Raw genomic sequence first — 27,968 nt, 5'->3', positions numbered from 1 at the left:
TTCCCATTTCTAATGCATAGTGTCCACTGCCAGCCTACGCATCAGCTCCAGGCAGCAGCGTAACCGGTTTCTCGTAGCTTCTTTGCAATCTGTGAAAAATCTCCGTCCTGCGAGAAGCACTAATTAATACTGGTGAAATCTGCAGAGTTGAACCCTTGTGGGAGTAGCTAAATCAGGGTAAACTGAGAATTAGTTTTTAGTTTAGAAGTATTATTTTATGGTGAGCAACGTTTGAGCCAGATTACGACTGGCGAGCGATTTACGCTTGCAGAGGCTGCCTCGCGATGCGGTGGGCCACGCGTTCTGGGCAGAGCCGGAGGTGCTGCGTCAGGCTGAGGTTTCGACAGTCGCCCATCCGGCTGGCCTTAGTTTGGCCAACAAGCGAGCGGTGGTACAGATGACAGGCTGAGCAGAAGCTCCAGGTGCTCAGTTCACCCGGCTGCACCTTCTCTAGCTCTGAAGGCCCTACCAGGCAATAATAGCGTGCTGGGGTGGTGGCCAGGTGATTCAGTAGCTGGGCAAAGGGTTTGCTAGAAGGCTTGGGCTCACAGGAAGGTCACTGAACAGTGACCACGGACAGCCCGAGCGGCAGAGCTTTGTGCTGGCCCACCAGGAGGGACAGAGCGTGGGACCCCCTTGCGTGCCCGGTGCCTGGGCTAGGTGCAGCTCTGCGGCCAGCCTCAGTGCGCACACTTGGCCAGGGCCTGTGGCTTTCCCTGCTGTGCTGCTTGGCTGTGACTGCATGCCTCGGGCCTCTGCCAGTGGGCATGGGATGGGCAGGGGCAGGGGCAGGGGCAGGGGCAGGGGCAGGGGCAGGGGCAGGCTGCCGCCTGCTGCCGGCCGCGGCGCGGGTAATCACGCGTCCCCCGCTCGCTGCTGATTTGCAAGAGCAGATTAATCAGAGCGCACGGCTTGATGAAATTTGCTGTTATTGTGCCCATTTTTAGCAACATCTTTTATTATCTTCATTATTCATTTACAGGGGACCGGCATCAATTATGCAAATGAGTTCACAGACTTTGCAGATTACTTCATTTGCCGCTATTGTTTGTGGAAATTTAATTATTAAATATTATTAAGCTTGCGTTTTCTTCAATTTTCCGAGGCTTAGTTTCATTTGATTTTTCCTCCAGCTGCTCTCGTTTCCTTTCAGTGCCAAAACAGCTCCTCATCAAAGCGGCTCTGGCATGTGAAGACCAAATAAAATCTCCTCAATTTAATAATTTTGATGTTAGTCCCTTGTTCTCAGCTGCTTGCTCAAAGCAATGCAGAGAGAAACGCAGAGCACATTCAATTTAATGAGCAGAAATTGAATTCAAGTTTGTTCGGAATTGACTTCAATTAAGCAGAGTCTTAATGATAAATTAATCTCTTTTCTTTATTCCCTAGAATTTGTTTTTCAAAGTAGGAAATTGGACTACATTGAAAGACCAAATAAAGAATACCAATTTTAACTAGATTATGGAACCGATAGCAAAATTTAATTCTTTATAGTAACGTACTTGGACAAATAGCATTCACTCTATGGCATGTATTATAATTTATATTCATTGTTACCACTCACACTTTCATGGCATGGATAAAATGGCAGTTGAATTAAATATGGGCTTGTAATAGACTTCAGAGTTTTAATCTTTATTAAGAAACTCTAATTGAATGCATAATTAGCTTTTCAGGGTCTAGGAAACTAGGTTTAATATCTATGTGGGCTGAAAACATGGATCAGGAATTTTTTAAGAGCATTTTTATGAGTTTATTTTTTAGAAGAAGTTATCTTGTAACATAGCTTGTATAAAAAGCCACATTTTAACTTCATTGCAGGAAGCTATTTATGGAGGAGCAGTAGCGAGGATTTTTTTGCACCTTCAAATGCCCAGAGGCAGCTCTGTTTACATTGTGGGTCAATGGTGGGTAGCACAACCTTCTTTCTTTAACACAATGCAAGATACCTTGCATCTACCCCCATTAAAACACATAGGCAGAACAAGACAGCATTATGAATAGTGATGGGACTCTGCCCTTTCAATTCTGTGTTCCTGTCCTGCTGCCCTTAGGAGCTTTAATAGCCTCACTATTTTCCACTGTTATTTTTGTGGTATAGCCACCAGGATCAAGCTCTTTTATTTTGCCATTTCAGACAACAAAGTATTTTTTTTCAAGATTGATGTGTGATTTGGGTGCCTGCTCTAGCTTTTCAGAGGTGATCAAGACTTTCAGAGCCAAGTCTCTTTATGTTGTTTTGAGCTGGTCTTGCCATGTCTTTGAGAATTTTTGAAATTATCTAGCCCCTTTAAGGGGATCTAAGGAATGAAATAGGAAAAAACAACAATCTATGTTACTGTTTATGGCTGAAACTATAAAAATAGTGTTAGATGAGGGATACGGTGATGTCTCAGGTACTGAAGGAATTCATAGTAAGGTTAATGACAAATTCAGAGGGTGCCAAATTCTGTGCTTCTGTTTTTAAGTGAAGAGAGTGGTGAAGTTCTGCCAGCTGAAGAACATTCAGTCTTGTGCCTTATCTACACATATGTTCTTTGTTTCCCAGGCACTGAGTAAAGGCATATACTGCTTTTTAAATAAGAAGTAATAAATTGAACAATTTCCTTTAAACACCTTTAACAATCTGCACTGGACTTGTGAGCAGCTCCCACTGTGTATCCAGAACTGGTATGTTTCTGTTTCCCTGGAGTTTCCTGTTATGTTTTCTCAGTATAAAGGATCAAGAAGTGCCAAGGGACTGTTTGCATGGTACACAAATGAAAATATTTATTAAGGGTAAAAGTTTGTTTTTACAGATTTGGGAGATTAAACAGTATTGCTTTAAGGATACCTGTGTTCTGAAGTGTATGGGGCGCCAAAGATTTGATTTCCATTTTCTGAATGAATTTTTCTGCAAATATTCTTCTCTCTTTGGAAATGGGGTCAGAGGTTTTCTAGAAGTCATAAAGAAAGGTTTGTTAATCTAGTGTGCTTGTGTATTATATGTTTCCAAACTGCAGGTATTTAGAAAAAGATGGAATAAATGTTTTTTACAAGAAACTGCAGTTGCAATTCATACACAGCTGTGTTCTTTCATGTAGGAATCATGTCTGTGGGTTCAAGTAAACATAAACCAGATTTATAAATGTATTGAGGTGTTTGCAGCTATAGAAAGCATTGTAAAGGTATTCACAGAATGCTCTAATTAGGGAGAGATGTCAAATCTCCATCAGTCTTTACAAAAGCCTACGTGCCTGATTAAACCTGTGAGATTGCACACACACGTTCCAAAGATTGCTTACCTTAAAAAACATCTAGGAAAAAGTCATTAAGATAGTGTTCCTGTTAGAAATACCTGTGCTGTAATAGCACTGTGGTATTCCATATTCCATTGTTTATCACTGATTCTTTAATCAACTTCCTCAGTGCAGAAGCACTTTTATTGCATATAGATCTTACAGGTTCCCTTTAAGCTCTGACCATTAAACCGAGCTCTTTCCATCTATTTGTCATCATTTGTAGTAATAGTTCTGCAGTTAGGTGCCTACCTTCTGCAGTCCCAGTGTTGTCTGATTAGACTCTTGTTGACACCTGTGCAGTTGAGTCTACTAGCTTTTCTTTTCATCTGAAAAAACCCTACAGGGCCCTATATGTGGTACAGTGAAACAGTTTCTCAAAGTTGCTTGTCTTATGTACAAAGGAAGACCATATGTCAAATGCAGCTTTTCTTTTTTTGTGCGTCTTAAACTGGCTTTCCCCATTCCAGAACTGAATCTGATCTCAGTGAACATGTCCTTTGCTTTTCCCTCTAATTTAAAAGTATATTTTCCCAGGAGGTTTGGCTTTTTTTGAGTCTCTGTCAGGCAGGAATGGTATGACTCCATAAACAAAGTTCAGCCAAAGCTGTAACTTTCCTAGAGAAGAAAGGAGCCGTAAGAAAAACTTCAGCTAGTGAAAATTCTCAGTCTGAGAAACAGAAATACTGGGCACATATTAATATGCATTTTAAAACAGAAAATTAAGTGTTTTTACAACAGAAATTTGAGTAAATTTTGGCTATACTAATGACTGTAGTAACTAGTAAATTATCTTCGCTTGCAGCTCAAACTCCCTATGTTTCAAAGAAGGATAAGACAAGACACTGGAAAGGAAAATCAGTTGTTATTTGTTCGTACAAGAAAGAACTAAGGGGGAGAAAAAGATTGCCTTGCTTAAATTTTGCTTTGCCTATATGGAAGAGCTTAGGTTGGTTAGTCTTTACCCACCTACGCTACAAATAATACTCCATTTGTGAGGAGATAATATTTATTATTGTATATTCTGAGTTTATTTTCTGGAGATCGAAAAATAGTACATTCCTTACAACCAGTTTTGTACAAGTTGCTTGAATTAATTTCTAACTGGACAGTATTGTTTTTGGTACAGCTCTTTTCTACTCCTGTTATTTTCTGCACGCTTCTTTAGCAGTCCTGATGGTAAAAACATGTTGCAGGCGTGAGCTAAAGTATTCAAAAGGAAAGAAATGTCACACTTACAAAATCTCTTTAAGAGGCAACCCTTGACTACATTGTCATCTGCTATTTCTGAAGTACTATTACCATATCACTTCAGATAACGTTGCATTTTGTGTTGTTGAACAATTTGTTTGTGGCGGAAAGTCTGGCAAATCAATTATCTGTCTCAGCTTTTGAAAGTGCGTGAGCCAAATCTGCATTCTTGACTATTGCAGTCTCTAACCACTGGTATGTGTTGTATTCCTGTGGCCAGAAACAAAGCATGGATTCACCGATCCACCACCATCTTAGTTGGATCGTTTATTCACTCTGTAGTGAACAGTTCCGTAAGTCAGTGGCACAGCTGGTTTGCTTCACAGGTTTGTGCTACATTGCAGGTAAGATCATCCATATTTCAAGCCTGGCTGATGCTCTGAGTAGTTATTTTTAATTCACTTTCAAGGGCAGAACAAAGCTCTTTTCTTGAGTATTTTTGTTTCTGAAGAACTGAGAAAGTGTTACAGAAATAATTTTTTCAGTTATCGACGACTGTTATTTGTTGATCATGGGTTGGCCACTGTTGCGTAGTTTGGCTACTTGTCAGATACACTGACAAACTGAAGAACATCGGGAGATGTGACTCGCATTTGTAGGATACCTGGGCAAGCAGCTAAGTTAGCTTTGAAGTAAAATCTCATCTCAAAATTGAACTTAAGGCAGCAATGCTGCTGGTTGAAAAAAGGTCTATAGTATATGACTGCTGACTAAAATAATAAAATATTTACTGCAGAGATATGAGAATTTAATCACATAAAAGTCTGTCAGTAAAGACATACTGGGCCATTATGGCAATGAAAAACATTAAAAGATATTACATCTGTCTCTGAATTTGTAGGAGAAAAAATATGATATTGACAAATAAGTGATTGTGCAATTAGACTGTACTGCAATGTATAAGCAAAAGGTGTAGAGCTAAAAAGATTTTGAGTTTCTGGGCTCAATCATGTGAGATTTCTAACGTAGTTTTCTGAAAAATCGCTAAGTTGGATTTATAGGATCATAGAATCATAGAACAGCCCAGCTTGGAAGGGATCTGGAAAGGTCATCTGGTTCAATCTTCATGGAAAGGGGAACCTGTATGAGATTATGTAGCACCCTGTCTAGTCGCATCTTGAAAACCTCCAGTGATACCTCCAGGATACCACCAAATCCTTGGCAAGGTTGCTCCAGTGATTGTTCTCAATGTAAAAAATTTCTTTCTTCTATCAAGATGAAACCTCTCCCAGTGCAACTTGTACCCATTGCCTCTTGTCTTCTCAGCATGGCTGCTTGTGAAGAGAGAGTCTTTGTCCTCTTTGTAGCCACCCTTCAAGTTCTGGAAAACTGTGATGAGGTCTCCCCTGAGCCTTCTCCAGGTTGAAGGGACCTAATTCCTTCAATCTTTCCTCATAGGGCGGGTTATCCAGCTGTTTGATCATTTTTCTGTCCCTCCACTTTGTCTGTGTTTCTTGTATTGTGGGGACCAGAGCAGGACGCAGTCCTCCAGGTGTGGCCTGACGGGTGCGAAGTGGACTGGGAGAACACTTTATAAAAGGCATTTATAAAATAAATGTGCATTTTTCTCACTTTCCCATAGCTGTGTCCTGAAAAGTAATTTTAATTTTAGTCATGCTCGAATATCAGAGGCGTATCAAGAGTCGTTAGAATGAAAACTTACATAAAAGAAGCATCCTGGTGTTCTTTAAAATGCTTGTTTACTATTGTATTTTCATCTCTGCTCATACAGTAGTCGTCCATAAAATCACTGTTATGGTGTCTTCCTTTTTTGTGCCAAATGACTGCATTACAAGCTATATTTTGTTTTGCCTACTGCTGGGTTTCTTCCACCTTCTCCTGGAGCACCTTCCATGCAGGAGACTGGATGTAAAACTAAATGGCCTGTGATTCTGATCACGTGTGGCAATTCGTACGATCCTAAGTTTGTGTATTATATTGGAGCTTTGAAACTCTAGTGTTAGAAATGGGATATGGTTGCATTGCCCCAGGGATGCAGAGCTGAAGTACCAAAGGAACAAATTAACAGGATGTCACATTAAAATAATTTTTCAAAGGTAATTTAGGTAACTAGATTAATTTGAATTAATTTAGGAATACTTAAATATAACATAATCACACCTAAATGATGTACAATATAAACAATAATTAAGGTAGAAAAATCAAATTTATGTAAAAAAGAGTCTAGGCTTTCCATGTTTGTACACCTCAAATACATCTGTTGAAAGAAAATAGTATCAGAAGGGAATGGTTTAAATTCCAAATCAGGTAGTAAGCGTAAGGTACCCTTTGACACTCACTTGGAGCCTTTCTGCAGGGAATTTTTTAAAACCTGCCATTCTTTCCTGGCTTTCCAGCCATTAGCAGGGCTGGACAAGCCCTTCTGACTAGTAAAGAAATCTTGCATTTCTGGTGAAAATTAAAAGTGATCTGACCACAGTCTATTATTGTTTATGAAACTATGTATATTGTCTGGTTTAGTTAATACATATGCTTTGGTTCTGTTTTATAAAATGTTTAACAAATGGCACACAAAATCAGCGAACATATGTATCAGTACTTTTTGGTGTGGACGTTTTAACAGCAAAGCATGTTTTAAGGGTGAAATGCATATAAGTGCCAAAATAAAAAGAGCATTTGACGCTTATGACGCAACTGAAATTGATTAAATAGTATGATTAATAATGTGGAAAAACTCATTTACAAATGGTTTGTGAACAGCAAAGAATTCCATTCATTGTAATTCATAGGTCAGGTTGCCCTAGGAGTATTCACCCTATTAATTCAGTCCAAAGAAATGGCAAAAGTATCTGTTTTTATTTTCCCTGCTAACAGATTTCTTCAACTTGCTAATTTCCTTAAAAAGAAAAAATCTTGTTTGTTCATCCAGGCACCAAAGTTCCTCAGGAAAATGTCTGCACAACAGTCAGTAGTCTGTATTCTTTTGTCTTTAAAAACACCATTTTAAAAATTATGGTATGATTAATGACTTTGGTGACTATTAAATCACTTTGATCACGAAGAACTAAAGTGAAAATTCAAAATCAAATAATGTAGGTTTCATTGCTACATGAAAAAGCAAGAATCATCCATAGCCTGATGACAACTAGCTATTTGAATAAATGAGCAATTTTGTTAAATTTTAAGATATAAGGCTATAGGTTGTCATTGCAGTAGATTCCATTGCACCGCTTCCAGGAAATTTACCTAATTTTAGTAATTCTATTATGTTTTACAGAATAGACTCAGCAGTTTCCTGTCTGCAAACTTCCTCCCTGTTACTGAGCAATCAGTTGCTTGAAATACAAGCTATTGACAAGTACGGGGAACAGACAGGTGTTTAATCAAGACTGTGCTTAGATGATAAATGAACCACTGCAGAATATAGCTTACTACTTTGTGTAGTGCTTCTTAATGGAGAATATTCATCTCTGTGCCAAAAGTTTCATCATGTGAACTTTTGGATCCAGAGCTATTCCAAAAAGTGTGCTTAATTGGTGAGAGAGATTCAACACTATGTGTGAACATCAGATTGATTTATAGCCTGTTCAACACTACTAGCATGGTAGTTTTGCAAAGGATGAGATCATAAGCAAGCAGAGAATTTGTCCTAATTAAACTATATATGTATATTGTATCTAATATTAAAACAATACGTAAGTCCAAAACAAGAGAAGTTATTACTGGATTCTGTTCCTCTGAAGTTAATATTTTTTGCTCTTAATGCTCATCTTATAAATGCCATTGAGGGATCTACCAAAAGAAAAAGATGATGGCAATTATTACTTGAGCTTTCTTAGACATCAGCCACAAAGTCTTTTAAAGGAAATGTAACTAAATGAGGAAAATGAAGACTATGGGTGATGGAAACATGAGTCAGAATAAACAAAGTGTAGTCAGATGAAGAATGGCAGCCATGGAAATCTCTGCTGAACCTGATCTGCACTCATATTTACATTCATGCAAGTGTGGTTTGCTGTGAGAACATGGTGATGTGGCATACAGAAGGCAGTAAGACTGTCCTGAAGTGCATTTCCCATGTAACTGATAAAAAAAAAGTCTTGCTAAAAAAGGGAGTAACAATCCCTGAACTTTTCTAGTGCTCACTGCAGATTTTCCCCATCGGACGTGGGAGTTACAAATGGAACCATGTGCATGTCTAGGGACAGTAGTGTCACTGAGGCGAGTCACCTCGTAAGGGAACAGTTGGTGGAAGTGCTGCTGTCTTCTCCTCGTGGGAGGAAGCTCCAGTTGGTGGCTGAATATCTCTCGTTAGTTTATAGGAAGCTTGTTCAGAGAATGTTTGAGTCAGCGTTTTTTAAAGCGTGCTTCTTAAACAGATTGCCTAGTGCCTATCCGAGAGAGAGGCTGTCCAGGAGAAGGTTTGTGTGTGGTGCAAGCTGCTTTTTCTGTGGATGAATTGAAGTAGCTTGTTTTTGTTCCATCAGCACGGCAACTTTCATCAACACACAGCTCTTGGGAAGTAAAACAGATTTTGCAATGTGTCTGAGGTAGTGCCTATTACCCACAACTCCTGTAGAATTAGCCTTTGTTATTAACTCTGGCAAAATCTATTTTCCACTTTAACATCTCAGTAGTAAGTGTATTATTCAAGACCAAGACTTGAGGTACGTAAAATAACCGTCAGTATCATACCCATTAAGCTGTCAGTTTTCAGCGGGGCACTGGTGATATTACCTATGGCTTTCTGTCTTCCTGACTCCCTCCAACAATCTCCTCTCCATCAGCTGCCTCTCTTATGCCCCAGAAACTGCTGTCAGTGGCCTGGCGGATGGCTCATTTGACATGTCTGTCATGTTGTGAAGCGTGTGTAGGAGCTAGATTAAATGAAGAGAAAGCTAGCTCATCTGACTGCCTACTGAGGAGCTTCAGGTCAGGGAAAGCTTTCTCTACATTAGGACTGCAGTAATTGGAGGAGGAGAAAAGTAGAAGGCAAGGGCAGATCTGCAGTAAGGTAGGGAGAGGAAAGCAGAGACTGGATGGGGATGGCTGAAGTACATATGCTGTTGGAGTATAGAAATAATAGCTCTGTTCAGTGCCACATTGGAGTCTTGGGGAACTTTTAAGGAAATCATTTACTGTCAGCTTTTTCAGTCTTAGTCTTTTAGTGCACAGTCTTCTCCTAATGCTTGCAGGCATTAACTCTTCCTGCTTCTAGAAAGCTGGGGAGCAAAAACAGAAGGGCAGTGTAGAAGAGATGAATTCTGTCTGCCTGCGGATAGAAAGAGTGAGGCAACCGCGCCCATGAACCTGAGTCTTTGTGGAGCACACGGTGTATTACAGAAAACTCATCTGAATAAATTTGCAAACTCTGGATATCAGCTGCTGTTTTTTCAATAGATTGGTAATGCTCTCAGATACTGTGGTGAGGTGAGCACTGAAAATTTCTGGCAAATTTTTAAGTAAAATAAGAAGGCAGCACTTAATATTGCATTAATGAAGAATCATCCCTGGAAAATCGTGGAGAGAGTTATTTTTATGCAAGTGTAGATTTTTGATGCCAAGACAATAAAGAGAAACCACAATTTGTTCCATTAAGCTTGTATCATATTGTCAGCACTTGCCCATATGGAAAACATATAAATTGTCATGAAAACATGAAAATGGGACAATTTGGTAATGTTTTGAGTAGGCTTTATAAATATCATATGTATTTTTAAATACATAAGTGATGCAGTTTTGAACACAAAAGAACCACAGTTGTGGCAGCCAGATTTTGCTGTGTTCCCAAAGCAGCAAAATTAGCAGAGCTACAAATGTAGTTATTTAAAAGTTGGGAATTTGGAGTAAGTCAGAAAAAGTGTAGTGAAATTAACAGATTTGGTGGGAAACCAATAAAAGCTAAAAGGAGCACAAATATTCATTCTTTTTCTCACTGGAGGTCAGAATTTGTGTATGCACTTCTAGATTTAACTGAGCTTTTGCACAAAGCCTCAGTCATTAAACCTAACAAGTACCTTGGTGACTGGAGCAAATCTTCGGCTCATGGGTGGATGAATTAGTGATATGGTTGGGCAAAGGGTAGAAATGTGGGCAGCTCTATGACCTTTCATCCCATTATGTGCTTGTACAGGTCTGGAAAGTACTAAGACTTAGGTCTGTAAGTTTACTTTTAGCCATGCTGTTAAACACGCCAGTTGTACAGAATATCAGAGCTCAATAGGTATGAGTGGAAAAATGAGGCTATGCATTAGTTGAGAATCTGGCTCATTATGCAGAGAGGAGGAATCAAAGGCATCTTTGCATTTTTTTCCCCCTTCTCTGCTGTGTTTCCCTTGAGTTATGTGTTGAATTCATGCTGGTCTCAGGTTCAGGAAAAATAACTTTGCTAACACCAACACTGTTGAGTCCTATGGTATGTGTTCCAGTAATTGATGCAGGCTGGAGACTAGGAGATGTTTGGCAAGAAGTGGTGTTATTTTGGGATCCAGCTGGCCTGGGGTTCCCTCACACAGGGTAATCATCCAGTAGCTTTCTGCAGCTTTCTGCCAAAACTCCTTTCTGACTCGATTCCCTGTTTGTTGAGTCAATAACATTCCTGTTTTCCCCATCTCCTGTAAGCTCTTTTCCTATGAAGTTTAAACTCTCCAGAGCACATCAAACATACCTAGCTGAAGTCTCTTACCAGTACTCTAATACAGTTTCTAATGTATTGCATTGTAATTCAGTGGAATGTTCTGTACCTTGAAAACAAAGTCACCTGCCTGTGCTAGGATTACCCCGGGTGTCACCTGGGGAGCCACCTGAAGGAGAGCAGCTTAAGTCTCTGCTCCATGAAAGCGTGCTTGGTGTGCAAAACCCACCCGACTGTCGTTCCCTGCTGATTTGTGACTTATTGGAAGGGGGTACGCTATCGCTATGCAAGTTGTGCTTCCTTCTGTGGATTTTTTACTGCTTTGCACCCTGGTTCTATGAGAATTTGCTTCTGAAGCTGGGGAAATATAACTCAAAACACCAGTGCTTTTAAAATATGCTGTAGAGTGGTTCTGTACGGGAACCTCCCAAGACGGAGGAAAGAGAACATGCAATTAAAAAGTAGTAGTAGTTATTGTTGTTAGTGACAATGACAGTAATAATAATTTGTCTTTTAATAAAAGTCTGAGGAAAAGTCTAAATGATTCATACTTACATAGAAAACAATATTGAAACGTTTACTTCATAGATAGTAGCCAAGAGATAAGATACAATTCTGGTTCTGTATTTATACTCTGTTTTGCAGACATATCTAATCTTCAGTGGCATGAGAAATGTTGTAGAAATGTATCTCATCAAAAATTGCTGCAGCAACGTACTTAAAAAACTGTCCTCTAGAAACCAGGTCAACTTTCATTGTAGCTTACGGTAATACATAAACACAGGATAGTTTTTTATATCTTAGAATGGAGATAGCATAGATAGTAACATGCTTTCATCTGTTACTTTTATCAGATCGTCTTATCTCCTTTGTGCCATCATACTCAAAATATTCAGAATAGAAGTGTCTGCTTTATTTAATGTGCACATGGAGGGCCTGATTCTGTTTACATTGAAGTGATTGGAGATTTCTGTCATTGGTGGGAGCAGAATCAACTATCTGAATTCTCCTCACTGCATTTTGTTAGTGTTCTTCCCAGTTAAACACATGGGGAATAGAGACTGACCTCTGAAATCCTGAAAATATCGTTATAATTGAAAAGATTTTAGCGCTGTAACTTTATCAGCAATTAAGAAACCTGTCTGTTCTGTTCTGCCAAGGTGCCTGTGGGACCTTACAGTGTTAACAATATACAAGGTCTGGCAACAAAATGAGCTCGAGATAATGTTTTTTTTTTTTTTTTTTTCTCAGGGCTGTCCTGTTTTAGTAGAAGTGATATTATCAGACAGTGGATGGAACTTTTCTCCTATACCTCTGCTGTCTGAGTGTGGATTTAGGAGGTTTCACTTCCCCCAGACACAGGTTTTTAGCTAGCCTGGCATTCTTTGGAAGAAGATGCTATTAATGTCTCCTGTAATAGTCCCAAACCACCATGTGATGCTGTTTTTTCAGTTGATGTTGTCTTAAAAATCACTTAAATGTCTCTGTATATATTAAAGTGTTCCAGAAAGAGGACTAAAGTTTTAGAGACTCTATGAATAAAGTGTTTCTCAATACAGCTGACAATAAGCTTCTGCATTTGGTTTGAGTGGAAAAACGTAAGTAATTTCATATTTTCTGTCATCTAACTGCTTCTTTTGATTGTATGTTAGCAGCAGTTGGATGAAATAATAACTCTTTTTGTGAGGTCTTTAATACAGAATAATTTTCCTACTTGTGACAATTTTGCATGCTTTTAGTTTCCTCTAGGCAGAAATGTTTCTGAGAGACTTTGGTTGAACCCAGTTGGTTGTTCTCCTTCATCTCCAAAGGATGTTGAAGATCAGCTGCAAGTGATAGTCTAGGATCTTTTTTCTTCTTCCAGGCTATCTGCTTGTGTATATGGCGCTACTTCATTGTCAAAGCAAGAGGTTAAGTAGGCAGTATAACTTCCAAGCCAGTCTTCCCAGGCACCTGTGAGATCATACCAGCTGTGAGTCACTTTCTCAGAAAGGTTTTAGAAGCGCAGCTCAATAAGCATCAAATTATGTACATATTTCTGTCAGTTTCATTGATTTCCTGAAATGGTAAATGAACTTGTAAAACTCAGGCATACCAGTAAGCTTGTGAAGTCACTCTTCTTGTGTTTAGATTTTTTTTTTCACCAGACCAGGCAGAGTAAGAAGATGTAAAATGCTTCTATAAAGTAGTCAAAATTTGTATTCAATTCATAAATTTTCTATCAATCCTATTAAATAAGTTTGCATTTTATTTTGGCTGAGTTTTGTTTATCTTTATTATTTAATTTGTTAAGTAGTTAGGAAGTGCAATGACAAGATTTTTGTCTTCTTTTTTGAGACACTAATAGAGATTGATAATTTTAAATCAGATCATTTGAAAATGCTTTTCAAGTTTATGATCTAAGACATGGCCACGTCTTTGGGTCTCAGAAAGCCTTTGGTGAGATTTATGTGCTTTTATCAATGGAGGTATAGAGAAACTATTTTCCTGTTTTCTGTTGCTTTTAAGAGTCAGGAGATATCTGTGGTGAGTCTTGGAGGAGTTTAGCCATGGTAAGTTACTAAAATGCATTTTGGCAGAGGATGGAGAAGTAACTACTGGATCTGTTGTGAAACAAGAGAGTCTTTCAAGCCATTTTTCAAAGTGTTCATAGATCCAATTTCAAGGCAAGTCAGACAATAAAAGTAGTAAGCAAAGAAAACTAATGTGTATGTGGAATACTTTAATTAAAAATAATAATTATAATGGACCCATTGTGCTCATGAACTCGTTTTCTTTTTCTTGTTGATTTGATTTTGCTAAATTTTACTCTCACAGCAAATTATATTGCTGTTCTCTTACATTTCACGTTTGATTGCTGAAATATTGTGAAACAATTTAAATGGGACTTCTATGAAAAAAAAAAACACAGCTTTGTTTTTGAATTTAAACAGCATCCTTTATCTTAAGGATAGTTGTTTTAGTTTAGGAATTTTATAGTAAAGAATTTCACAATAAAGATCCCAAGCTATCCCACTGTATAGAAAGAATTAAATACTTTGGATGATATTGGTGGATGGTCCTTTGAAAGCATGAAGTAAATGATGACATCCAGGAAATTAAAATGCAGCCTTGGTAAAGGCAGTGTTCAAACAGACTGATTATGGTACAATTTCTACATACAAAATTATTTCCCGTGCAGGCTTTGTTTCTAATCACAGATTCCCATGCAAATACCTGTTCTATTCCTTATCCTGGAAGACCAGGCATCTTCTAAGCATGCTGACAGCTCTACCGTGAGAACGCTCTTTCTGTCGGTAGGGTAGGCTAGTTGTGTATAGGCTGTTGGAAGCCAGCTCTTCATTGCTGCCAGTGAAGTAAAGTTGCACCTGCTTTTGTTTCTTGATGTACATCCTTTAAGATAGGACAGACCCCTTTTCTCTGAAACTCTAAGTCTAGGACAAACCGTAATTTTTCCTTCATTTGTAGTGATTCATGTATTATGGACAACAGTCCAGAATGATACAGGGATTCGGGCAAGAGGGGGAGACTGACTGTCAAACTGTCTTTACTAAGAAACCTTAAAAGTAAAGTATGGCGCTGCGGATATTAAGGGTTATGAGAGTGGCAGAGGTTGCTATCAAAGCAGCAGTCTTTAGAAGAGGATTATGGTTCAATTGTCACAACTTACTGAAAACAAAGAGCAATGGCTGGTTTAAGAACACTGTCCTTTTGTTATGTGTTCAGTAAGACAGGGAAAGTGCTTTGCTCAGAGCAAATGTGATATGATCCTGATGTTTTTCCTCCCAAACTTGAAGACAATCCAAACAAAGTGATAGCCTTTAAATAATATGACCACTTTTCTTTTTTTGTGTGTGTATTTTCTTACTTCTTTGTGCAAAAAATGATTGTACAAGAGAGTGACTATTGTGAGGAAATCAAAGTCCTTAATGAGCACACACTGACGTTTCTTAACTTGGAACTTGAGTCTTGGTACAGGACATTGGTGGACATAAGTCTTGGACTAAATTTATGCATGTTTTTATAGCTTGGAATGCGTATGTGAGAAGATGTTCAGAATCTGAGCATCATTTTCTTCATTCAGAGGGGAGGTGGCACCAGCGTGCAGGGCTGATCACCTGTCTTCAGGTGGTTCAGCTGTGGGATTGAGCAAGAGCTAGTGGAAGTTGAGCCAGGTTTGCGTACTCAGGCAAGGAGGAAAGGAATATTCACAGGTGTTTGAGGGGGAGAGGAATGGCTATGTCATTCCATTCATATACCTGCAAGCACAACATATATTTTTTGCGGATACTGGCAAAATGGGAATTAAAACCAAAAGATGTTGTGTCCTACATTAGAACGCAGTGACAGTTGATTCAGCCTCCGAAAAGGCAGAAACAGAAAAAAAGTCTTAAACCACAGACTGTACACAGAATGTGAAAGTTGTCATGATCAAACATTGTTGATCCAAAATCTATTCTTGTGTAGTTCTCAAGTATTCCTATCTTATCTCATGAGAGAATCAATCTGTTCTCAGTGTATTTTCTGACCTTCTGATCTTCTGATCAAAATAGTCAGGCTTCTTAGGGACAGACTGTCATTATTTTCAACACAAGATATATCTACATTTTGGTGGAAGGAAGGACATGTACAGAATAGTCACAGAGTTAGAATTGCAAAGTTCAAAAAATAGCTGTATCTGTCTTGGGGATTTCTCATTTTGGTTTGCTTGAAACAAAGTAAGCCTGCACATATCCAATTGTGTTCAAATATTGTAATAACTCAGACCACATAAGAAAAGTGCCCCATCAGATATTGTGAAAGGTTATAAGAAAAGGGTTATTCTCTGACTACGGTTTTTAAAATAACCTGTTAAAATAACATAGTTATTAAAAAACTTTCATAATTATTTAGAACTCCAAATAGACTTTAACTCATTTGATTTTTATAGACTAGTAGTCTTTAATCTCCACAGCAGAATCTGAAGGGTACCTGTTACATACCGGTAAATTAGTTGTCAATCCCTTGGGCAGTATATTTTAATATCAGTATTATATGGTAGATGATATAAATCTTGTGTACGGTATTATTAGCTTAGGCAGCTGCTGACTTAAAAAGGCCAGTTTAACAAGTCACCACTGTATTATGTTTAATTAGGTACAGTTTATATAATGAGGTGTTCAGTTCTAATGGAAAGACATGCTGTGAGCAGCACATCTGCAGGAATAACTATTACAATCAGCATTGCAGAGACCCATGGAACTGCAAATTAGACTTACTTATCTAGAAATAAATTACATCCCAATGCCTTCATAAAGCTCATTAATTAATTCCACTGGCATAAAGGTCTTTTTCTTAATTTCATGTTCCATTAGCATAATAAACACAATTTGAGTTACAACAGTATGATCAGTTTAATGGATGCTATTTATTTTAGTTTTTTATTTAAAGTCCCGGTAACATAGAATTAACATCAATATGCTGTTTGGTCCTTTATTAAAAATTCCCATAGGATAACCAGCACAGATGTTCAATACAGCATCATATATTTGCTGCATTTTATGACTTCACTAATTGGCCATATGGAAAGGTGTTGCTTGGGTTTAATTTTTTTTTTTTTTTTAAATCTGATAAATGGATTGTAATAGTCACAATTGGTTAGTATGTGCAGTTGTACAGGTTAATATACACTGCATGCTGGGAACAAAACAAAAGTAAACAAAGTTTTTAAGTCCATTGATTAGTAGTAGACAGTACCAATATACTTCACAGTATATTAAAATCCATTTCACTAATGTCTAGATCCTGACAATTATAATTCTCTAATTTATGCAGACACTGTCTAATCTGAAGAAAATGTTAGCAGCTATTTGTTTAGTCACAGCTAGGTTATAGATAACTTTATTGTTGTTCCATTCAGCTTTTCATGAGCCCCACATTTCATGATAAACTACACAACAAATTTTGTTTTTATTTTATATTGTCCAACTTCTTACGCTAAAGACTACCTGTTAATATAACCAAGCTAATTCTGTTGTCAGCTTGGTGTATATATTTTTTAAAGCTTATCTCTTATATTGTTTTCCCATTTCCTAGTATTTTCTCTCCTCTCTGCATTTAGTATGAATGACTATCACTGCAAATATCTTCTCCTTCAGCCTATAATGAAACCACTTTCCCATGTTACAGAGTGATTTGGGGTAGTACTCATCTGTCATATAAATCCATCATCTGATTTTTCACATAAAAACTGATTTCTGTCATTACACTGTAATTCACCTTTCTGTTTCTCTCTTACTCACTTTCAAAAATCATCTGAACAGGAGTCATCTATCTCTGCTGCTGTGATTTCCTTCTATTACATGACCTCAATTACAGTATCAGAAAGAACTGCACCAGAGCAGATGAGGACAAGTTGCCTAATTTCAGTGTGTGTGTCTGTATGGGCATACACGTATACAAATACATAGTTCTTAAGGGTTACGTGAAAGCATTTTGCTTTGAAGAGTGCTCTGTAGCTCATTGCAGTTTTAATACTCCCAACCCCACACAGACGCATACCCTTGGGGTTTGGGGTTTGGGCTTGTATGTTTTTTTAAACAATTCTTATTCATAACATTAACAGCTGGAATTTTTAAGGCTTTTAAACATGTAACTAATCTGAAGAATTAAATTCCTTTTATCTTGAAACTTAGGTCTATATCATAAATAGAAATTGTCTAGTGACATACAGAAGTAGCCTTTAGTACAATCCCTTGTCGTTGATTCTGAGCTATAGAACACACTGGTTGCACAGAGCAGTGAAGTTGTATCATCAGACTAATGTCTCTTTCTGTATAGAGCAGATGCTGGAATGAAATTTTTAAAAAGGATGCTACATGTTCACAAAATTTGGCAAAATGACAAAAGAGCTATTTTCAGATGTCTCAGTATTATGGGTCCTAAGACACATGTCAGAAAAACTGATTTTTCACTGAAGGACAAAGCTAACATTATTACACAGCTGCATTGTCTGTGAATATAAAAGATTTTCATGCGCTACATAGTCACACTATGTAAAGTGACAACAGGGGGTTGATTCTATCCCATATTTAAGAAATGGAGACTTGAAAAACCTGTGCATTTTCCAATCCTTGTATAGATATTTGTTAAATAGTTCAATCTGGAAATCTATGTTATAGGTTTTTCAATTTAAAAATATGCTGGGAAAATACTGCCAAGTCTTAGCCTTTTGCAGATGGTTGGGCTAGATGTGGTTAGGTGAACAATCATGTATAGTCTGCCTTTAGCAGTCTAAAGGCAACCCTGTCCAAATTGTGTGGGCATGTGTATGCTAAACCTTGCTCAGATGGCAATGAGCTACTTGAGGGGAGGGACTGAGTGCATTTGGGACAGAGGGAGAGGCAGGCACTTGGAAAATATGGTATCAGAAAGTGGTTCAGGTGATGGTAGCTCTTACTGGATTGCTGTAAAGTAGGAGTGAAGAAGTGAGCTGAGCAGTAAGAATCCGTGGGGACTCTGCAGCCACCCATAGAGCTTTACACAGATTCTTTTTAGCCTGCTATACGTTGCTCTGAGAGCTTAATCTTACCTCTTGTTAGCTGGTGTGATTAGCTTATGTTACAAGTGCAACATTGCTCTGTGGTCTGGCAGGTGAACGTAACCTGCAAGGAAGTTCTGAAAAGACTGCACTGGCCATTAGAAGGAAACCTGTCAGAGGATGAAACCACATTGCTTTACAGCTGGTTGCCCAGGGCTATTTCTGTGCTTTGTTCTGATATCTAAACCTGTGATTCCAGAATTATCTACAGAATTATATCCGTAATGGCAAGTAAATGGCATAGAAGATTTTTGGAGAATCTTCTACCCTGCTTTCACAGCACCTAAGGTATCAGCCTGCATGAAGCTGAGCTCTTTGAGCTGCCTGGCAGTGCACTGAGTACATGGCAACTATTTTTTTCTCATCTGTCTTCTGTGATGGACAACACTATCCTGTCCCCACTTCCACCAGCAACCTTGCACTGTGCAGCTGAACCTCAGATACTAGTCGGGTTTGTAGGTTTGAGTGCTGGGCCTTGCCTGGAATGCACCTAGCAATTCTCTTTATCCGTTGGATTCAGACTACCAGAGAGGTTTTGTGATCAGAGAGAACAGGTTCTTCCTGCTGGTACTCATGCACCTGACTGGTTCCTTTGCTATCCCAAATGTTTTTTTCTTAAAATGTCAGAGGATGGAGAAAGAAAGGACAGCACTCTGGGAATAAGGAGACACTTCTAGACACTTTTCATTGAATGGGTCCTAGGACCCATCATCGGAAGGAGATGATTGTTCACTGATGGGCAAAGCTAACATTACACTGCTGCACTGCCTGCCCCCCTCTGAGGGGCGATGTTCTGATGCTGGCAAGAAAGAATAGGGAGAAACTGTAGCATAGGATGGCACACACAAAAGTTGCTACAAATAGTCATAGTTTTCTTTTGAAATAACTTATTTTTTGAATGTCATTTGGCATCTGATAGGGAAGTAGCAGAGAATCATTCTATTTCAAGTGCAACAGGTTTGTGATTTGAGACTGACATGAGTTTAAAAACACTGTGTGAACTGTAGGTTTAGTGACTTAATGAAAGGTCCCCCTTCTGTTTGAGATACTGGAGTATGGCTAGATAGTTCAGGTTAGTAGAATACCTTTTTGTTGTCAAGGCTTCATATTATTTATGAGTAAAGTTTTTTTTATTCATTTTCTTGCAGATTCACTCAGCTGAAGTGAGGTCTTTGTTTTGGGGCTTTTGGGAATGGAAGAGAAGATGTTACAAAGACTAGAACATAGCTGCCTCATTACTCCTGGTCTAGCCCAAGGTGAGAAACTGAAGAAGGTAACTCAGGGAGATCCAGATAATATGTGTCCTAAAAACCCTATGCAAAATCCAGTTTCAGGTAGAAAGGAAACATGCCCTGTCAGGCTTTGTGTTGTAGCTGTGTGTGTGTACTCGTGGCTTGAGATAGAACATCACATCCCATGGCATGGCTACAGGTATTATTTCACAGGTATGGGTGACGGAAAATTTGGATAGGGAAGAGGCAAGTTGCTGTTAACTTCAGCCAGAGCCTAGTCATAAAATATGTACCTTTGAGTCAGAGCTGAATCAAACGCCTTTGCCACATAGGCCTAAAAATCACCTAAATTTAAACGGAATTAAAATGGGTTGCCTGGATAGAGAAGCTCTGTCAAGGATAGTTCAGATTCTCAAACCTCTCAGCCTTACCTAGAAACTTCGTGTCTAATTGGTATTCTAATATCGGGAGCTGAGATTTCTTAACAGTATGAGGAATTAAAACTAGAACTGAAAGGCTTTGTAATGCAGCCTTAATACAGACATTGACCAGATGTCAGATTAGTAGAATCAAGTAAAATACTAGTACAGTCAAACATATTTCTAAAAGCTATCCAATGCACGTTATTTCTACAGGGTATTGCAGACGTTTTATTTGCAGCTCAGTGATAAATATTTAAAGATCAGAAATATTATTTAAAAAGCTTCCAGGACTACAGGTGTCACTTTCCCAAGTAGAATCGATTTCCCCAAGTAGTTTATATCTTTGATCCTGTAAGTCTTCATAGAAATGTATGTATTACTTTCTGCTTACGAGTGCTGTAGTGTGCCGTATTTTGCATGGTCTCAGGGAAGAAATATCAGGCACCACGCTGAGGCCTTGGAATTCCAACCAACAATTGCAGTTTTCTGGCTGTTGATTTTTCCCACAGTTCTTGCTTAAAAAAGTAGATACTTCTAGAAAAAAAAATCATCACACAGTAACGCATAGAGAAACTGAACAGTAACGCCAAGGTTGAATCCTTAGGCCTTGTGACCTTTTTTATTTGTTTAAACAGCCTCTTTTAATTAGTAATAGATACTGTTGCACTCAGATAAACATTAGTGATGATTGAAAACAGCACCTTACAAGCGAAGGATTTGTAGAAATTTAATACACATAGCTGAACTCAACTTCTTTAAGAAGTTGCTTTGTTCTTGTCATAACGCTTGAAGTTAATGGACAACTGAAATAGAATGGCTACATGTGTCATACACTGAGTGAAAAGGACTGACTAAAAGCCATTAGCGTCCAGAAAAGGAAGACACAGGCAGAAGTTATATTGCTTCCAGATGAATCCTAACTATTCCCCAACCTCTGTATTAGTATGACAGGCGAGAGGCAGGGCCATTAATCGAAAGGTCAGATAGTGCAATTTTAGCCAGATTTTCTTGATTGAAAAGGCACTGGAAAATTATCTAGAATGCTAGTGTTACCGCATCTACAAAATACTTTTTAAAAACTGTTTTAATGGCTTGATGGTCTAAGTGACAATTCTACCTGTCATACTAAAAGGGAAAGTTAGCTTTCAACACTGCTTATGGTAGAAGTGCTAGAAAAGTTGAGTTATACTGCATTCTGAAAAAAACTTTAAATTCTTTTTTTGTTTCTTCAAAACTCTCTAATGCAGTTAAAGTGTAAACCTGAAAAACCCCTACTATTATTATTGTTCTCAAATTGATTTAATGTCAGCTCTCACACTTTCTTTATTACAGAATTATTTTGCTAATAGAACTATATCAGCATTTTATCCTGAATAGTTTAAAAAATAATAATTTAATAACTTACCCAGATCCTAATTATAGATTTTTGAATCAGTTTCATTAATCATATTTACTATTCATATAATTAAGGTGCATTTTAAACAGTGCACTGTTGACATCAAATACTATATACAAAGCAGGTACTTGAATATATGCAGCATAGAAAACTCCATTATAGACCATCTGTATGTTCCTAAAAAAAACATCTCAAACCCTCCTCTTCAATTTTCAGATGTGTATAGCTAGAGGTTTTCTGCTGAAAAACATACAATACCTGTTGGTTTACTGTGTTTTGCTGTAAGAGGAGAAGATGCTATTGTTTTATATAAAAACCTTTCATTTTCCCATTTTGGTCACAGACGTTGTTCTGTACATCTATGGAAGTATGGTTCTGAGGGAGGTGGAGCAGATGTGTGGTCAGGTAGTGGTCTATTGTCATTTGACTTAGCACAAGCAGAAGCATTTTAAGGCTTGTGTAAGAGATCAGATAAAATCATCTGATGAAGCCGTTTAGGCTTGAAAATTCATTAACCTGGACTCTTTTTTTATGGATGAGCTTTCTGAGACTTCTTTTTCTTTTCCATTTCATTGTGTTAGAATATAAGTGCTGTTTGTTAGTAATAGTTAATTATTCTGTACTGTAGATAGTATGATACATTTGGGACCAAAATAGGAAAAAAAACGGTGTGCATGCTGATGTCATGCTTACGAAAGTACTCCTGCTGAATTTTCTTATACGTTGTGGTGTAATGTAGCCTGATGAATTGTGTTCATAGTATGTGCAAACACCCTTTAAGATGTCAGTCCCTCTTTCTGTCACTCCTAAATAACCTGGCTATTTTTTTTTCACTTTGCATTAAAGACATATGGCTTCTCCACTGTTGATACCGTTTATCATGAAATAATACCACTGTCCACTGTTCCCTTTATGCCCTATGCCTATACAACTGTCAAAGAAAAAAAAAACGTTCTCCCTTTCTGCTAATGTTTACCAACTTAAGAGATTTTGTTGTCAGCCTAGTGCTCTCAGAAGGAAATCAATGACTATGCAGTATGGAACTTCCAATGGAAAGACTCAAATTGTCTTCCTTTTTATTTCTTAGGCCACTTTCCATTAGTGTAGTAAAATGAAAGAGGGTGCTAGGGCCCAAGATGTCAAAAATGAGTCCTATTTTCAGTTATGTGTTGCTTTTTTTCCTTTTGCTCTTACTTATCCTAAATAAATTTGTCCAGAGGCTTTAATCAGTCTAATGTAACATTATAATCAATTTTATGAGTTATTAAACCATAGTGAATGGCAAATGGCAACAGAGGGCACTCAGTACCTTATAGGGTTGGATCCATAGTGAAAGTTGATGTTTGAAGAGTAAACTTCATACTAGTTTAGGAATTCGTGGTATAATAGCTTTCCATTGCTAGGTTTCATTATGAAGTTTTGCTTAGACAGATGGAGAAGCAAGGCTGCATGACAGGATGTACATAAGGATGTATCCTGATTTCATAGGACTTGCCTGCACTGGGCAAATGATGTACTGCAAAGTGTACTTCCTTGTTTTAGATAATGCTTTAATGATGGTGCTTTACTCACATATAGTTTGGAAAGGACTTTGAACCCATATGTATTGGATCCAGAAGACAAGCCTTCAGGTTTCAGTGTGTATCTCATTTTTACTTTCACATGACAGCTTAACCTGTTACTACTTGATTATAATTAGGTACTTGATTTTCATCAACAATAATTTCTAAGTGAAGCACTTTATGTATTTTTAAAGCAGATTTTGTTTAATACTGAGTGATTTCAGCCAAGGACATCAATTTCTGTGCCTCAGTTTATTTATCCATAATATGATGAGAATTTACCTACCTCAAATATGATATCTGTGTCAAAAACAACTATTTAGCATTTTGAGCTCCTATTGGTCTTAGTGATAATTTTAACTTGTCCCCCTATACTATCATACATTGACCTTAGAAATCCTAACACTATAATTGTTTTTTATATACCTTAAAAAATAGTAAATTTTCCAACATCTTCTCTTTTCACTTATTACCATAGCGTGCCTCTTATTAATCTTGTTGTACAATTCTAATTTCAAAGTCACATGTTTATCTGAGTTTCTAACCTCTGAAGTACTGCCTAGGATTAATCCAAGCTTAGTCTGTATAGAGAGAGTCTTTTGTTTCTCTTCCTTTTTCTTGCTTTACCAGGATATCGCCTGTGTAAGCAAAATCAATGTAAAATGCCTGCTAGAAATGTCTGGAAGTTATCATAAAAGGTTCTATGACACAAATGACAGTCCTGGAGAAATTTGAAAACTGCTTACATTTGCTTCAGTTTTGCTTGGAATGTTGTAGTTTGAAGAGTCGAGTCTGGCAGCACCCGAATGTGTGCACATAGTCATGGGGCTGAGTTTCATTGAACCATTTTCTGTGCAAAGTAAAGGTAACCAAAACAGTCAAGGGTAAAGGACTGTTGGAAAATTTTTACTGAAAAAATTGCTTGTGTAATTTGTGGATATAAAATATATGAATCCCGATTCCTTTTGCATTTATGTGCTGTACGTTGTTTGAGGCCCTTATATGGACACAACATCAAGGATGGCTGGGGGTTATAAAGAAAAACAGCTACAGACCGATTGGAAAGAATGCTTTGGTGAGGGAAGGACTGGCAAGGTATGTGGAAGGAAATTCATTGTGCAGCCTGTCATGGACAAGCAACTGATTTGGAGGGGAAAAGGGAAAAACACGTTTCAAAAAATAACTGAACTGTTAGAGAAAAATAGTTGGATACTCGGTAGTATGTATCTGAGAGATAACTGACCCAGAAAGAGGTTCAGGAAAGGGGAAATGCTTATAGATTTATTGTCTTTTTGTGTGTGCATGTGTGGGTGCGTTTGTATGTGTATGTGTATAATATATGTATATTTACATGTGAGGCTCTTGTGCTCTCTCACAAAGAACCGTGTGTGGAAATCTGATCAAAACTTACTTGACTGCAGCTTTTTTGCTGTTATACACGGAGGACTAACCTCAAAACTGGATAACACATGAATGTATGGAAGGTGAATGCATATGCTTTGGGGGAGTCTGATGGTCTGGCATTGGTCTCGGTGACAAGAACATCAACTCTGAGTGGTGCTAATCTCAGAGGGTAACAGGGAAGGGGGCAGAGAGACAAAGACTACCCAAGAAGTGTGACACACTACAGGAAAAGGGACAGAGAGGGAGGGAGCCTGTTCTGAGAAACTCATATTCTAAGGCGTGAAACATAGCAAAACAGTCTAGGGAGAGTTCGACAAGGGGAGCTCCACACATCTCTAAGTATTATGGGTTTTGAAAGAGTTGAGGGGCTAAAAGATTTGTCTTGAGTGGTCAGTAGATACTGATTGCCTGATATCTATGAATTTTGAAGCTGCTTTTTCTGTGAGGGATTGTAATACAGCAATAGCTTCATTCTCTAGCAGTAACACCCTGTGGAGATAGCTATTTCTGATTTTTCACAGAAGTATCTGCTAGTTACACACAGCATTTTCCTTTTCTCAGAAGCCCTCATGATACACTTATGTAGAATTTTATTTATGCCATTTCAAATTCAGAGAGGTGAGCATGGATCCCAGCATGTAGAAGAAGAGATTTTGCTAGTCTATAAGATAAGTCGTGGCAGTTGTGGTAGGGACTTTATTCTCAGCATTCTGTCTTATCCAGCAGCTGGGTTGGAATCCATAAATGTACCTGCTTACCATTCCTGGAAGTTTAATTGGCACTGTACCTGTTTTAAAAGGAGATATATTCTTTAGGGTTATTGAAAGACTACAGTCCAAGTTTTGAAAGTATGAACAATGTTATGGTACAAATACAAATGTAGGCTTAAAAGATGTGCTTTCTGAAATCCATAATTACAACATTTTGCTACCCATGAAGTGGTTGAAATAGATCAGTGTACTCTTCTTGGTGTTTGTTTGTTTGTTTGCTTTTCCTGGGTGGAAGAAATTCATAGAGGTTGGAGTTGCCTGGGTACTTCAAATTTTCACTTCAGATGTTGTATTTGTGAGCACATTCATATATGTGTTTTCGTAGAAAGAAAGAGGAGGAAAAACCACTGTGTATATGTGTACTTGAATATAATACGTATTTGCAGTGACCAAGCTGGAAGGGTCTGAAGATCAGATTTCTAAAACTGCTTGGGGCTCATCTGACTCTCATGCTGAAACCTGTTAGCAGTTCCCAATGACTTCAATGAGACCAGAGTTAAATTAATACTGAAGCTTTTGAAAATTTAGCAATTTATTTTCTGAACTGTGATTGAATATCCTGACCTGGTTCTCATCTGCTGCTACTGAAAATTTAAAATATTAAATAAATAAGTAAAATATTAAAAAAATAAAATTTCTTAAAATTTTCAAAATTTGTTGAACACTTGCCTACTCTTTCATCTCCTTGTGCGAATCTTGCTGACTGCCTGCGGGATAAGGTGTATGCTAGTACAGTTTAGAATAAGATGATTCTAACAGTGTGCTTTTCTTATAAGGATGACTACAAAAAAGAGCCTAGCTGCTGTTGAGGATGGTCACTTGCCATGCTACTGAATTGCTTTCTTAGACGTATTTCTTAAAATCTTTGCCAACATCTTAGAAATGAAGAATTTTAAGAAAGTAAGAGTTGCTATGTAATCAATTCATCTTTTACAGCAAGCTCTTCCAGTTTGAAATAGGCTACTTAAAAGTAGAGTCAAAAGTAGGGGAGTAAATTAGCGTAGCATTTTGCTGAAGTTGTGTATTTAAGGGAGAATTATGCATAGTGCACTTGTTTCACCAGATCCAGATAGCTACTCAGGAATTATAAATGCTTTAACAGCCTGAAGCAGTATTTTGCAAAAATACACAATGATGTTTGTCCTTTTCCTCAGCAGCTTTCATGAGACTGTTTCTATTTAGGATAGCATGTTCAGAAACATTAAAGACTTCTAAATGCTTCTATTAGATACTTCATTAAATTGGATGTAAAGCAGAGAAGGATGGATCTAGCTAACAAGTACAGCTGCTTCCTGGGCTGGCTGGTCAATGTCTGCAGTGCTGGCTTGGGTATTTGTCAGTAAAGTCTGCCAGACTTAAAATGCTGTGTTTTGTTCAGTAAAGATGTGTCTCTGGTGAATTGCTGAGATTGAGGTTCCAGGGCCTTTTATGCCGTACTTCTGGTTCATCTCGTTTGGCTGTTTTCCGAACAGGGTAAAGGTATTGCAATCACAGTGAAAAGCATGAACTCATCGAATGCGGTTTAAGAAACAGCTCTCTCTTAATCCAAAAAAGTGGTAGCACTGGTAAATCTGACCTCGTCTGAGATGTGAATCTTGCAGACACTTATTTACCTTCATAGAAGGCTTATATTCCTATTGACTTTGCAAAGGGTCTAGACCTTATTGTAGCTGTGGAAGTTATCCTCATCTGCATAAGTACTGCGTTCTTTTTTTTTAGACTTGCTAAACCATCAACCAAGCTGATTACATACAAGAGTAAGTTCCACAAAGTGTTTATTTATTTATATTTAGAATACTGCTTTGTGGTTTTAAAACTTCTGCATTTGATTTCTCCTTGGTATAGTTCAGGCCATGTATTATGTAGAAGGGTATGTCGGAGTACTTAGTGTAGAAAAGTGGATTTAGTGTAGAGGAGGTGTCATCCCCACTTACTTATTTCAGCTGTAATTTGGAAAGACCTAATATTTACCGATACATCTGTTGGAAATTACTCCACAAATGTATGTTTTGCCTCTGTGATCCTAGAGCTCTCCCCCCTTTTCTTTTTCAAGTGCAAAAGTTGCACTCATTGTTAAATATTCAAATCTGTGATCAGTGTTACGTTCTCCAGTTATGTTCTCCAGTTGTATGGTCAAGGATTTCCTCTTATCCAGGCATACTCTGCCTGAACTCACTTGAGCCTGGATACATGGTTGCTAGGTTTATGCAGGCCTGTGTTATGTGCTTTTGCTTGGCTTGACTGGGCTTAATTTGGGATCTCTGTACATCAATGTCACTAACTTTTCTCCTCTGCATTAAAATTTCATTTTCTATTTCATTGTATCTGTGATTTTGCTTTATCTGGGCTATCTCACCTCACTGTTTCCCTGGGTAATAAAGGGATGATCTGGATACTGAGTTAGTATTTTCAGTACTGTTCCTTCTTCCTGTCTCAGCATAGCAGAATATCTTAGTTGCTTTTGTGACCACTTTTTTTT

General features: G+C 37.9%; 1 protein-coding gene across 50 annotated transcripts in view; it reads left to right on the top strand.

Moving 5' to 3' along the window:
- LOC308199202 (uncharacterized protein) overlaps nucleotides 1–27,968 on the top strand; it is a 506,154-nt gene that overhangs the window by 59,430 nt on the left and 418,756 nt on the right. For 36 of the 50 annotated variants that reach the window (XR_013954446.1, XR_013954467.1, XR_013954468.1 and 33 more), the window contains one exon: nucleotides 19,852–19,959. The exons of the other annotated variants lie outside the window; for them this stretch is intronic. The gene's annotated coding sequence lies outside the window, so the exon portion shown is untranslated. The remainder of the gene's footprint in view (nucleotides 1–19,851; nucleotides 19,960–27,968) is intronic. 50 annotated transcript variants of the gene reach the window in all.

This window comes from Anser brachyrhynchus (genome assembly GCF_964034855.1).
Source record: "Anser brachyrhynchus genome assembly, chromosome: 8".
Lineage (NCBI taxonomy): Eukaryota > Metazoa > Chordata > Aves > Anseriformes > Anatidae > Anser > Anser brachyrhynchus.
The sequence above is the reverse complement of the archived record's forward strand: the minus strand, read 5'-3'. Positions and strand labels throughout refer to the sequence as shown.